This window comes from Astyanax mexicanus, chromosome 19, assembly GCF_023375975.1.
Source record: "Astyanax mexicanus isolate ESR-SI-001 chromosome 19, AstMex3_surface, whole genome shotgun sequence".
Classification (NCBI taxonomy): domain Eukaryota; kingdom Metazoa; phylum Chordata; class Actinopteri; order Characiformes; family Acestrorhamphidae; genus Astyanax; species Astyanax mexicanus.
Genome location: NC_064426.1, coordinates 42,440,001 through 42,452,758, shown reverse-complemented (window position 1 = coordinate 42,452,758; position 12,758 = coordinate 42,440,001). Strand labels below are relative to the sequence as shown.

At 38.2% G+C, this 12,758-nt stretch overlaps 1 protein-coding gene across 2 annotated transcripts in view; it reads left to right on the top strand.

The window, feature by feature from the left end:
- The window catches only part of cep112 (centrosomal protein 112), a 213,735-nt gene that overhangs the window by 193,536 nt on the left and 7,441 nt on the right, over positions 1-12,758 (top strand). The gene's annotated exons all lie outside the window — the stretch shown is intronic.

Here is a 12,758-nt window from a genome sequence, read left to right as displayed (position 1 = left end):
AGACAGTTTATACATACAGTACCTTGATATAGTTTTTTGGGTGCTGAAATAAGTGAAGTGTGATAATTAAAACATATCTAACAAAGGAAAAGCATGAATTCTACCTGAAAATATCTCTATAATATTCATGCATTTCCAATTAAATAACTTGGCAATCTGTTCCCCTATTCTACCTATTTGTTTATGTTCGTCAGTTGATTTGAAAGTTTTGAAGATTTGAAGGATTGAAGATTTGAAGGTTTGAGGATTTAAGGGTTGAAGATTTGAGGATTTAAGGGTTGAAGATTTGAGGATTTAAGGGTTGAAGATTTGAGGATTTGAAGGTTTGATGATTTGAGGGTTGAGGATTTGAAGGTTTGATGATTTGAGGGTTGAAGATTTGAGGATTTGAGGGTTGAAGATTTGAGGATTTAAGGGCTGAAGATTTGAGGATTTAAGGGTTGAAGATTTGAGGATTTGAAGGTTTGATGATTTGAGGGTTGAGGATTTGAAGGTTTGAGGATTTGAGGGTTGATGATTTGAGGGTTGAAGATTTGAGGTTTGAAGGTTTGAGGATTTAAGGGTTGAAGATTTGAGGATTTGAGGGTTGAAGATTTGAGGATTTAAGGGTTGAAGATTTGAGGATTTAAGGGTTGAAGATTTGAGGATTTAAGGGTTGAAGATTTGAGGATTTGAAGGTTTGATGATTTGAGGGTTGAGGATTTGAAGGTTTGAGGATTTGAGGGTTGATGATTTGAGGGTTGAAGATTTGAGGTTTGAAGGTTTGAGGATTTAAGGGTTGAAGATTTGAGGATTTGAGGGTTGAAGATTTGAGGATTTAAGGGTTGAAGATTTGAGGATTTGAAGGTTTGATGATTTGAGGGTTCAGGATTTGAAGGTTTGAGGATTTGAGGGTTGATGATTTGAGGGTTGAAGATTTGAGGTTTGAAGGTTTGAGGATTTAAGGGTTGAAGATTTGAGGATTTGAGGGTTGAAGATTTGAGGATTTAAGGGTTGAAGATTTGAGGATTTAAGGGTTGAAGATTTGAGGGTTGAAGATTTGAGGATTTGAAGGTTTGATGATTTGAGGGTTGAGGATTTGAAGGTTTGAGGATTTGAGAGTTGATGATTTGAGGTTTGAGGATTTGAGGGTTTGAAGATTTGAAGGTTTGAGGATTTGAGGGTTTGAGGATTTGAATATTTGTTGATTTAAAGATTTGAAAATGTTTATGTTTTTGAAGAATTGAATATTTAAAGATTTAAGAAATTAAGGTTATTTTGTTTTATGTACATTTTTTGAAGGTTTAACATTTTGTATGTTTAGAAGGTTTGAATTTTTTTTTAAGATTTGAAGGTTTGAGGAGGGAGGCCTCCTCCTCTTCTTCTTCCTCTTTAGGCCTCGGTTAGAGAGAAGAGCCTGCAAAGCACATCTACTCCCACCTCATAAACCCACATACCAGCCCTCAGCCCTCCCCAGGTCAGCTCACACATTCTGCTGGAGTGTGTGTGTGTGTGTGTGTGTGTGTGTGTGTGTGGTGATATTGCCCCAGTTTATCTTCTAAGACATGTCTTTGTAATTTGATCATCAGCGTGAAGAAACAGCCCTCTTTCTGCCCAGACTTCAGACAGATGTTCAGCAGAGGCTCCTGCAGCTCCTCTGTGTTGCTCGGTCTGAATGGTCGGTGTGGTGTCTGAGTACAGTACTGCGCAGTCTGACGCGCCACGCTGGATAAAAAGATTAGGCCTCAAAGCGCTGGAGAAAAGAGCGAGAGGTGACGCACTCCTCCGTCAGACTAGATACTGTTTATACTCTTAATAGGTGGAATTTAACGTTTTAGTGCAGATCTTTAGGTCAAAGCTGTAGATGGTGGTCCTAAAATAATGTTAAAAAATGTAATGATGAAACTGGCACTCATCAGGACCACCCTCAGAAACCGCAAGCTAACAGCACCCCATATTCACTGTATATCCACTATCACTAGTGATGACCCCCAACACCAGGAGGGTGAAGACTAGCACTCGCCTCCTCCTTGAATTTTTTAATGTTTGATGGTTTGAAGATTTAAAGGTTTAAATGTTTGAAGATTTTAATGTTTGAGTGTTTAAAGATTTGAAAACTATTTGGTTTGAAGATTTGAATGTTTGAAGGTTTGAAGATTTAGGATAGGATGAAACTGGCACTCATCAGGACCTCAACAGGAAGCGAAAACCTCCTCCGATACATGTGAAGTCAGACTCCGCCTCTTTTTGAGCTGCTGCTGACGCAGCATTGCCGAGTAGCATCACAGCTCTAACGCTCGGAGGAAAGCGCAGCGACTCGGTTCTGATACATCAGCTCACAGACGCAGCCTTGTGCTGATCCACATCACCCTAGGAGTGATGAGGGGAAAGAGAGAGCACCATCTACTGTGTACTGTACCCACCCAGAGAGAGCAAGACCAACTGTGCTCTCTTGGGGCTCTGATGGAGCAGCTGATGGCAAGCTGCATGACCGGGATTTGAACCAGCGATCTCGCGATCATAGTGGCAGCGCTTGCCATTTGGCACCCCTAGAATTAGGTAATTTAAAAAAAAGTGTTAAATAAACTAGAATATGTTTTATATTTTATTCTAAGAGGATATCCTTGCTTAGTCAGCTTTATGAGGTAGAGTCAGCTGGAATTCAGGCTTTCAGTTAACAGCTGTGCTGAACTCATCAAGAGTTAATTACTTGAATTTGAATGGAACAAATTTAAAAAAGAAGATTGATAACTAATGGGAAACTTTAACTTTTAATTTATTAATTTATTTATTTATTCAATACAATAAATAACTTTTTTCTTCTACTTAAGAAGAAGTTATGGCTACATTTTTGGGCCTTAAATTATATTTGTTGAGGTCTTAAAAAGTTCTTAAAAAGCATTAAATTTGATTTTTAAAATCGGGAAAGAACCCTGCATGATTCCTTAATGTTCCTTCATAGTCTGGATCACTTCACTAAAAAAAGAAAAAGAAAAGAAAAGTAAAAGTGTTGAATGAGAAGGTGTGTGAGATATATGAGATCATTCAGACGTCTCTGAACAGCACACTACAGCGACTCTGAGCAGATTCAGTCGATTTCCATTAGCCAGGCTGCTTTTCTCTCCTCATGACTGACACTTCACACAGAACATCTCTAACTTCATAACTTCATAAAGCTTCTGCCTCCTCCGGTTTTAAGTCCTCCTCAGCGTCACTCTGATGAAACAGCATTCCCTCTTTATGCTTTTCTCTTCTCAGCACACCTCCCTTCCTTTTTAAGAGAGAAACGAAAAGTAAAAAGTTAAAAAAGCGTTTTCCAGGCGCTCGATCTGCAGACGCCGCAGAACTTAGCGAGCGCCGCAGGTTTTGATAACCCCTCTTGTATCTGACAGCAGGGTTTTTTGTCACTTTTTGCTCTTTGTTCCCCCGCCTCATGCCCCGACAACAACAACACCTCCCAAAACCACCCAGCGCAGCACAACAACCCCCCAGCATTAGCATACGTTAGCATACGCGACTACGTTAGCTCCCGACGACCTGACAAACTTCATCGCAGCGTTCAGAGCACCGAGGCCTTGTTGCTTTCAGTTGGCAGCTGTCAAAAAGCAAGCTCTGCATGTGACACCCGCCCTGCGCCGAGCTCAATCTAAACGCTATATATAGATAAAATAACATCGTTTTAACAGAGAGCAGTCGGGGGGAGTGTCGGGGCGGTTCTGGTGCTTTTTTCACTTTTTTTGTGTTGAAAACGGAAAAAAGTGCTTCATCAGGAACAAAAGTGAAACAAAAGAGAGAAAAACATTTTTTAAAGGCGAGATGAAGCCGTTATATATTTGAAGGGTTGAAGATTTGAAGAATTGAATGTTTGAGGATTTGAAGGTTTGAAATTTTGATGATTTAGAGATTTATGGTATAAGTGTGTGAAGATTTAAAAGTTTAAAGGTTTGAATTTTTTTAGGAATTGAACATTTGAATGTTTGAATATTTAAATATTTGAAGATTTGACAGTATGAAGATTTGAATGTTTGAAGGATTGAAGAATTGAATGTTTGAGGATTTGAAAGTATGAAGTTTTGAAGATTTAAAGGTTTAAAGATTTGAATGTTTGAAGATTTGATGGTTTTAAAAATTGAAGGTTTGAGGATTTGAATGTTTATAGATTTGAATATTTGAAGGTTTGAAATTTTGATGATTTCGAGATTTATGGTATAAGTGTTTGAAGATTTGAAGGTTTAAAAGTTTAAAGGTTTGAAGATTTGAGGATTTGAATTTTTTAGGAATTGAATATTTGAATATTTGGATATTTGAAGATTTGAAGGTATGAAGATTTGAATGTTTGAAGGTTTGAATATTTGAATATTTAAAGGATTGAAAAATTGAATGTTTGAAGTTTTGAAGATTTAAAGGTTTAAAGATTTGAATGTTTGAAGATTTGATGGTTTTAAAAATTGAAGGTTTGAGGATTTGAATGTTTATAGATTTGAATATTTGAAGGTTTGAAATTTTGATGATTTCGAGATTTATGGTATAAATGTTTGAAGATTTGAAGGTTTAAAAGTTTAAAGGTTTGAAGATTTGAGGATTTGAATTTTTTAGGAATTGAATATTTGAATGTTTGAATATTTGGATATTTGAAGATTTGAAGGTATGAAGATTTGAATGTTTGAAGGTTTGAAGATTCAAATATTTAAATGTTTGAAGATTTAAACATTAGGATGTTTGAAAATTATAATGTTTGAAGATTTAAAAGTTTAAATATTTGAAGATTTGAATGTTTCAAATCTTCAACTTCAAAGTTTAGAAGGTTTACATTTTTTGAAGATTTGAGGAGGGAGACCTCCTCCTCCTCCTCCTCCTCCTTCTCCTTTTTTGTCTTCAAAATGGAAAAAAGTGCTTCATCAGGAACAAAAGCTAAACAAAAGAGAAGGAAAGTTTTTTTTAAAGGTGAGATGAAGCCGTTCGCTCGAAGTCTCGAGACTACGTTTCTAACCTTTGGGGAACCGAGCTTTAAAATCTCATCCATCAATGAAGCAAAAAACAAAAAGCGTAAAGCTAAAAACCCGCCGCGGTCTGATCAGCCGTGTCCTCGGGGTGACCCTCCCCAAACTTCCAGCTCCGGCCCGGTCCCTGGTGTTTGTCAGGTTCTGTCAGAGCCTCCCGTTCACTGGAACAGAGCGAGCGCTGTGTGAATGTGGGATGGTTATCTCACTGAAAGCCTCGTCAGTAGCAGATCTGCGCTGTATTCAACATCAGCGGTCGACCATCTCCCTGACTGACAGTATCTGAGCAGCACCGGCTTCTGAAGCCGGGAGTTTGAAGCAGAGCTGGAGGCTTGATCTGGTCATAGTTTGAGAATGGGGCCAAAACAGCCAGCAGTAGATCTTTATCTGGGTACAGGTGGCTCTGGTTTGGTCCTGAGATCTCAAACAAGAGCACAGTATAAGAGTTCAAGTCAAGTCATGAGTCTTTAGACTAGAGTTTAAATTAAATCAAAAGTCTTAAACCTAGAGTTCGAATCATTTCACAAGTCTTAAACCTAAAGTCCAAGTCAAATCAAAAGCTTTTAAAATAGACTCTGAGTCAAGGCTACAGTTTAAGTTAAGTAACAAGTCATTAAGTCCAAGTCTAAACTTAGGTCTTTACACTAGAGTCCAATTCAGGTTATGAGTCTTTAAGCTATAGTCCAGGTCAGGTCATGAGTCTTTAGACTAGAGTTCAAGTCAAGTCAAAAGACTTTATTGTACACTCAGAGTCAAGGCACAAGGCTTTAGGCTAGAGTTCAAGTCAAGTCTCGAGGGTTTAGACTAGAGTCCAAGTCATGTCATAGATCTTTAGGGTAGAGTCTTCAGGCTAGCTTCTAGGGCAAGTCACAAGGCTTAATGCAAGTCTTAAACCTAGAGTTCAAGTCAAGTCAAAAGTCTTAAACCTAGAGTTTAAGTTAAGTCACAGGTATTTAGGTTGAAGTTCAGGTCAAGTCTTGAGTCTTTAGACTAGAGTCCAAGTCTTAAGGCTACTGTCCAATTTAGGTCATGGGTCATTAGGCTAGAGTTCAAGTCAAGTCATGTGTCTTTAGTCTAAAGTTTAATTTATGCTTTAGTCCAAGTCAGGTCATGAGTTTTTAGACTAGAGTCCAAGTCAAGACATGAGTCTTTAGGCTAGAGTTCAGGTCCAGTTACAAGTCTTTGGGCTGAAGTTCAAGTCGAAACAAGTCTTTAGGCTATAGTCCAAGTCAAGTCCCAATTTCTTAGGCTAAATTCTAAGTCAGGTCATTAGTCTTTAAACTAGAGTCCAAGTTAGGTAATTAGGTGTCTTTAGGCTAGAGTTAAAGTCAAGTCACAAGTCTTAAACCTAGAGTCCAAGTTAAGTCATGAGACAAGTTAAGTCACAAGTATTTAGGTTGAAATTCTTTAGACTAGAGCCCAATTCATGTCATAGATCTTATGGTTAGAGTCCACATCAAAACCCAAGTGTTTAGGCTACAGTCCAATTCAGGTCACAGGTCGTTAGGCTAAAGTCCAGGTCAAATGGTGAGTCTATAGGCTAGAGTTCAAGTCAAGACTTGAGTCTTCAGACTAGATTGTTGGGCAAGTCACAAGGCTTTAGGCTAGAGTTTGAAACAAGTACCAAGCCTTAAACCTAGTGTCCACATCAGGGTATGAGTCTTTAGGCTAGAGTTCAAGTCAGATGATTCTTTTTTAGCTATAGTCCAAATCAGGTAATGTGTTTTTAGTCTAGAGTTTAAGTCAAGTCTTTAGGTTGGAGTTAAACTCATGTCACAAGTTTTAAACCTATAGTCCAAGTCAAGGCATGAGTCTTCAGACTAGATTATCGGGCAAGTCACAAGGCTTTATCTAGAGTTTGAGTCAAGGCACAAGTCTTAAACCTAGAGTTCAAGTCAAGTCATAGATCTTTAGGGTAGAGTCCAAGTCAAAACCCAAGTCTTTAGGCTACGGTCCAATTCAGGTCACAGGTCATTAGGATAGATTTCAAGTCAAATAGTGAGTCTTTAGGCTAGAGTTTAATTCAAGTCACAAGTCTTTAACTTGAGCTTCAAGTCAAGACTTAAGGTTTTCTCCAGAGTACAAGTTAAGAACAATTTTTCGGCTACAGTCCATTTCAGATCGCAGTTTTTTAGGCTCGAGTTTAACTCAAAACACGAGTCTATAGGCTACATTTCTTTTTTTTTTAATGAGTCTTTAGACTTGACTCTCTTTAACCTAGACTCCAATTAAAGTCCCAAATATTTGGGCCAAAGCGGAGTCTTTTTCTTTTTTTTTCTTCTCTTGTTTAATGGCTGATGATAACTTGATTCAAGCCATTGTTTTGATTTGTATATCAATTTTTGTTATACAAGGCAATCCATATTGCCTTTAGCCATCGTGTTTCCATTTTCAGAAGCAATAAAAGGGCAAAACAACCAAGAAGAGGTTAAATACTTTTTTTAATAGATGCAGTGAAATACTGAATAAAGTGGAAACACTTTGCACGGCATCAGCTTTAAACAATCCTGGGAGAAAATCTCAGTCCAGGCAGCGAGAGTTCCCGCCCCTCATTACTGAGCTGTTGCTGCAGGAGCGTGCCCAGCTGTCGAGGGATCTTCCACCTCTCCACGCTCATGTCTCAGGCGTTAAGGCTGGCATCCGAGCTCCGGTCTCCGCGCTCCACCAGCGCGGTTAATATGCCGGGCAGCCGGCTCCACCTGTGGCTCTTGGCACACAGCTGCTGGAGGAATGGCCTCCACCCCCTGCTACGCCTTACAGCCCAGCTAAAAGAGCTGTCCTCAGTGGGTCGGCAGCCAGAGCCGCCGAGCTGTTCCACCGTGAGGGTTTACATCGATTTATACACCAACAGCTTCTTTCACCGTCTCACCAACACCTCTGCAACACTCTCAGTGCAACACAAACCATGCAGTGCAAACACTCGCAAAATAGTGAGTATGATTAGCTGCTGGTGTATTGGTGCAGTGCGGACAAGACATCACACTTCAGTCTTCAGTCTAGAGTTCAAGTCACAAGTCTTAAATCTAGAATCCAAGTCAAGTCATAAGTCTTTAGACTAGAGTTCAAGTCAAGTTACAAGTCTTCAGAATAGATTCAAGGGCAATTCACAAGACTTAAGGCTAGAGTTCGAGTCAAGTCATGAGTCTTTAAACTAGAGTCCAAGTTTGATCATGAGTCTTTAGACTAGAGTCCAAGTTTGATCATGAGTCTTTAGACTAGAGTCCAAGTCAAAGTCATGAGTCTTTAAACTTGAGTCCAAGTTTGATCATGAGTCTTTAGACTAGAGTCCAAGTTTGATCATGAGTCTTTAGACTAGAGTCCAAGTCAAAGTCATGAGTCTTTAAACTTGAGTCCAAGTTTGATCATGAGTCTTTAGACTAGATTCAAGGTTAAGGCTAGATTTAAGCTAGAGCTCAAGTCAAGTCATGAGTCTTAAACCTAGAGTTCAAGTCAAGTCATGAGTCTTTAAACTTGAGTTCAAGTCAAGTCATGAGTCTTTAGACTAGAGTTCAAGTCAAGTCACAAGTCTTTAGGCTGAAGTTCAAGTCAGAAGTCTTAAATCTAGAGTCCAAGTCAAGTCATGAGTCTTTACGCTAGAGTTCAAGTCAAGTCACGAGTCTTAAACCTAGAGTTCAAGTTAAGTCACGAGTCTTTAAACTTGACTCCAAGTTTGATCACGAGTCTTTAGACTAGAGTCCAAGTCAAATCACAAGTCTTTAAACCTATAGTCCAAGTCAAGTCATGAGTCTTTAGACTAGAGTTCAAGTCAAGTCATGAGTCTTTAGACTAGAGTTCAAGTCAAGTCACAAGTCTTTAGGCTGAAGTTCAAGTCAGAAGTCTTAAATCTAGAGTCCAAGTCAAGTCATGAGTCTTTACGCTAGAGTTCAAGTCAAGTCACGAGTCTTAAACCTAGAGTTCAAGTTAAGTCATGAGTCTTTAAACTTGACTCCAAGTCAAGTCATGAGTCTTTAGACTAGAGTTCAAGTCAAGTCATGAGTCTTTAGACTAGAGTTCAAGTCAAGTCACAAGTCTTTAGGCTGAAGTTCAAGTCAGAAGTCTTAAATCTAGAGTCCAAGTCAAGTCATGAGTGTTTACGCTAGAGTTCAAGTTAAGTCATGAGTCTTTAAACTTGACTCCAAGTTTGATCATGAGTCTTTAGACTAGAGTCCAAGTCAAATCACAAGTCTTTAAACCTATAGTCTAAATCAAGTCATGAGTCTTTAGACTAGATTCCAAGTCAAGTCATGAGTCTTTACGCTAGAGTTCAAGTCAAGTCTTGAGTCTTTAGACTAGATACAAAGTTAAGGCTAGATTTAGACTAGAGTTTAAGTCAAGTCATAAGTCTTAAATCTAGAGTCCAAGTCAAGTCTTGAGTCTTAAACTATAATTCAAGTCAAACACTCGCAAAATATCTAATCTGATTGGCTGCTGGCGTATTGGTGCAGTGCGGATGAAGCATCGCACTCAGTTCAGTAGAGATAAAGTATTGGGTTTCAGATTTGCTGGGATCATAGTAGGACTGTTACAAATAGTCGACAATATTGATTATAAGAATCTGTACACTCCAAAGTTCAGTAATGATTAATCTGTTACTTAACACTTAAGTGTCGGGACAGGAAGTGGAGTGGTGGAGAGGATAAGCAATGCTTACGTTTACCTGTTTCTATTGTTTTTAAGCGAAGATAGAGAAAGCTAGCAGTTTAAACAATTTACAGTTTAAAAAGGATTGAAAATATTTAATTTGAAATTACAAATAATAAGGAACAAAATAAATAAATACAAATTTTAAACCGACATTTAATATGGATGAATGAAATATATACGTAAAAAGATAAAAAAAATTGAAAACTTAAAAAAGACCATAAAAACTGAAAGATTGACAAAGAAGATAATAGTAAAAGTAAAGCAAAATGATAAGAATGATAAGAAATGAAAGATTAATAAAAATGAACTAAGAACATGGGAATAAAAAAATAATTTGATAAATAAAAATAAATACAACAAATTAAACATTTTAATAATAAAAAATATAAATTAAACATTTTAGAAAAAAAAACTAATTTAAAGCAATCCCAGGCTTTCTGATGGTTCATATAAAAAAGGAAGAATAGGACAAAATAACACCTTAAACACCTCAGTGTACCTTAAGTACACAAAGTGCAAAAATCCTAAAAATGCAAAAATACCGTCCCAACTTTTACTGGTTAGGGATCATTTGGGTCTCAGATTATTATCTTTTTTATTTACATTTTTTCCCCATTTTTTTCCAATAGAAGACTGTAATAGAGAGAGAGAAACGGAAAGAAAGAGAGACAGAGAGAGAGAAACAGAGAGAGAGAGAAAAACAGAAACAGAGAGAGAGAGAAATGATTGCCTTTCCCAAAATAATTTTCCTGTTGTGGATTGAACTGATTGTTCCTGCTTTCTGTAATTAATCTTTCAGGCTACAATGAAAGGATTGGGATGCACTTCAAAGAGGGAGAGTATAAATTATCTGAGCGTAGCGTTTCCTTTTTTCTGTCCCGCACAGTGTGTAGTAAATTAGGCCTTTGCCACTTAGCCAATCAGAGCCCTCCCCCAACCAGTAATACCCAATAAGTAAAATGCCAAATATATAATATATACAGGACATCAGGAGAATTCCAGACAAATGTCCAACTAAGCTATTTTTAATATATTTACATTCTACTGTATGTAAAATACATTCATTTATAATAAGCATATATGCAGCTGAAACATTAGGGAGGAGCCTATTGCAAAATCCCTAATTATATTATCCACATTAACATTTGAATATGTTTAAAATGTGTTTTAGGGAGGGGGGTAGTGCACTATAGGACTCTATAGTGGCTTAAGCTTTTGTTCTTAATGGCTTTATATTTTTCCCCTTTCATTACTTTTACTTTTTCGCACTAAAAGCGCACCAGATTGTAAGGCGCATTTTAAGCGACAGTAGTAAGAATGCATACTTGAAGCGAACAAGGTGTCGCCATGTTTTTCTTCTAATTCAACAAAACTGTAATTCTTATAAAACCTCTTTTCTGTAAAAGTTAAACGAGTGCAGGATGTTAATCTACACAGATTTATCTTCTGAAAACTATTTATTTGGGTGAGTTAAGCCAAGTTAATTCCAGTATTTTTTCTGAGGGTGGTCGCTAACCACGGTTAGCAAGCGTTTAGCCAGAACTGGTAGCAGTTAGCGCTAGTAAATGCTGCCCGACAGCGCTACACTGAGGAACCCTGAGTGTTCCGGTAAACCACTTAGCTTGTTTTAACATGGTAAACATGCAGACTACAGTTCGATATACTCACCTCTGAATGATGAAAGAGCTAGCGCATAGCGTTGTGGTTAGCGGCTAGTGCTAATACTGCTGCACCCAGCCTTAGTGCTGGAGAAACTTCACTGAAATCTCAACCTTATAGTGCGAAAAATGTCTATAACACTAATGTCTCTAGAAAAAGCAGTAGGGCCCTTTTTTAGTGATCTAAAGGCGAGTCGACAACCGTGCATTGTGCAGCTTGATTGAGGGCATGTCATTGTGTCTTTGCTATCATAACAACAGGAAAAGTACAAATACTGTGCTCAGTTTGAAACGCATCATTAAGGCGCATTAGGCGACACTAGTAAGGAGCAGGGACGTCGCCATGTTTTCCTTCTAATTCAGCAGGCCTCAATGCTGGGTGGTGGTAGGCTAACTAAGTTAAGTAAAGCTAAGCTTAGTAAACAAAACTGTAGTGTTGTCGCTGGATGTTAATCTACACAGATTAATTCACTGAAAACTGTTTATTTGGGTGAGTGAAGCGCTTCTGTTTATCCACACTTCCAGATTAAACTAAAGCTGGGTGCAGCAGCATTAGCATTAGTGGCTAATCACTAGCACGCGCAGACTACAGTCCGATATACTCACCTCTGAATGGCAACAGAGCTAGCACTTAGCACTGCTGTTAGCGGCTAATGCTAATGCTGCTCCAGCCTTAGTGCTGGAGAAACTTTTGGGAAAAATACAGAAGTTTTCAAACTGTTACTTAAGGACACTTTTACTTAAAAGTAAAAGAGTAAAAAGCTTGAGTTGGTGTTTCTTTAACTTCTACAGAAGTATTTTTATTGAACTCTAGTATCTATACTTTACTTCTGTCTACAGAGTAATAAATGGAGATAAAAGTTGAGCAGATAAAATATCTTCTAAAGTTCGAACCGTCTTCGTCTACAGAAGCTCCAACGGCCGTGACCTTTCCGTGCATCCCAGTCTTCCCAGTATACCACATCTCGTCCATTCAGCAGTTCTTCTGAACACAGGCACCCCAGTAATGTGTGTGTGTGTGTGTGTGTGTGTGTGGTTTTTGGTGTGTAATTTAAGGGCTAGACAGACTGGAGGGCTTTGTTGGTCGGGTGGTTCTTTGCTCCAGTCTTCTGTGGGTGACCACGCTGTGCTGCGGCCTGAAGGGGGCGCTGTTACAGAGCTTGCGGTCGTCTATAGCTTGCTGTTTCTCTTTTTAAGGCCTCCAATACAATCAAAATTAATAATAATTATAAAACTGACCACTTTATAACATTACTATTCCTTCTTTCAATAATTTAAAATAAGTTTTAGCCCTGATGCTACTAAGTAATGTAGTGTTTTTCTTGGAAACACATCTATAGGGTAGGGCTGCAACGATTAGTCGATATAATCAACAAGATAAGATAAGATAAAACTTTATTGTCCATTAAATTAACATTGAATGGAAAATTGTCCTCGACAGTCTGGCAGACAAATACATGAAATTACATGAACACAG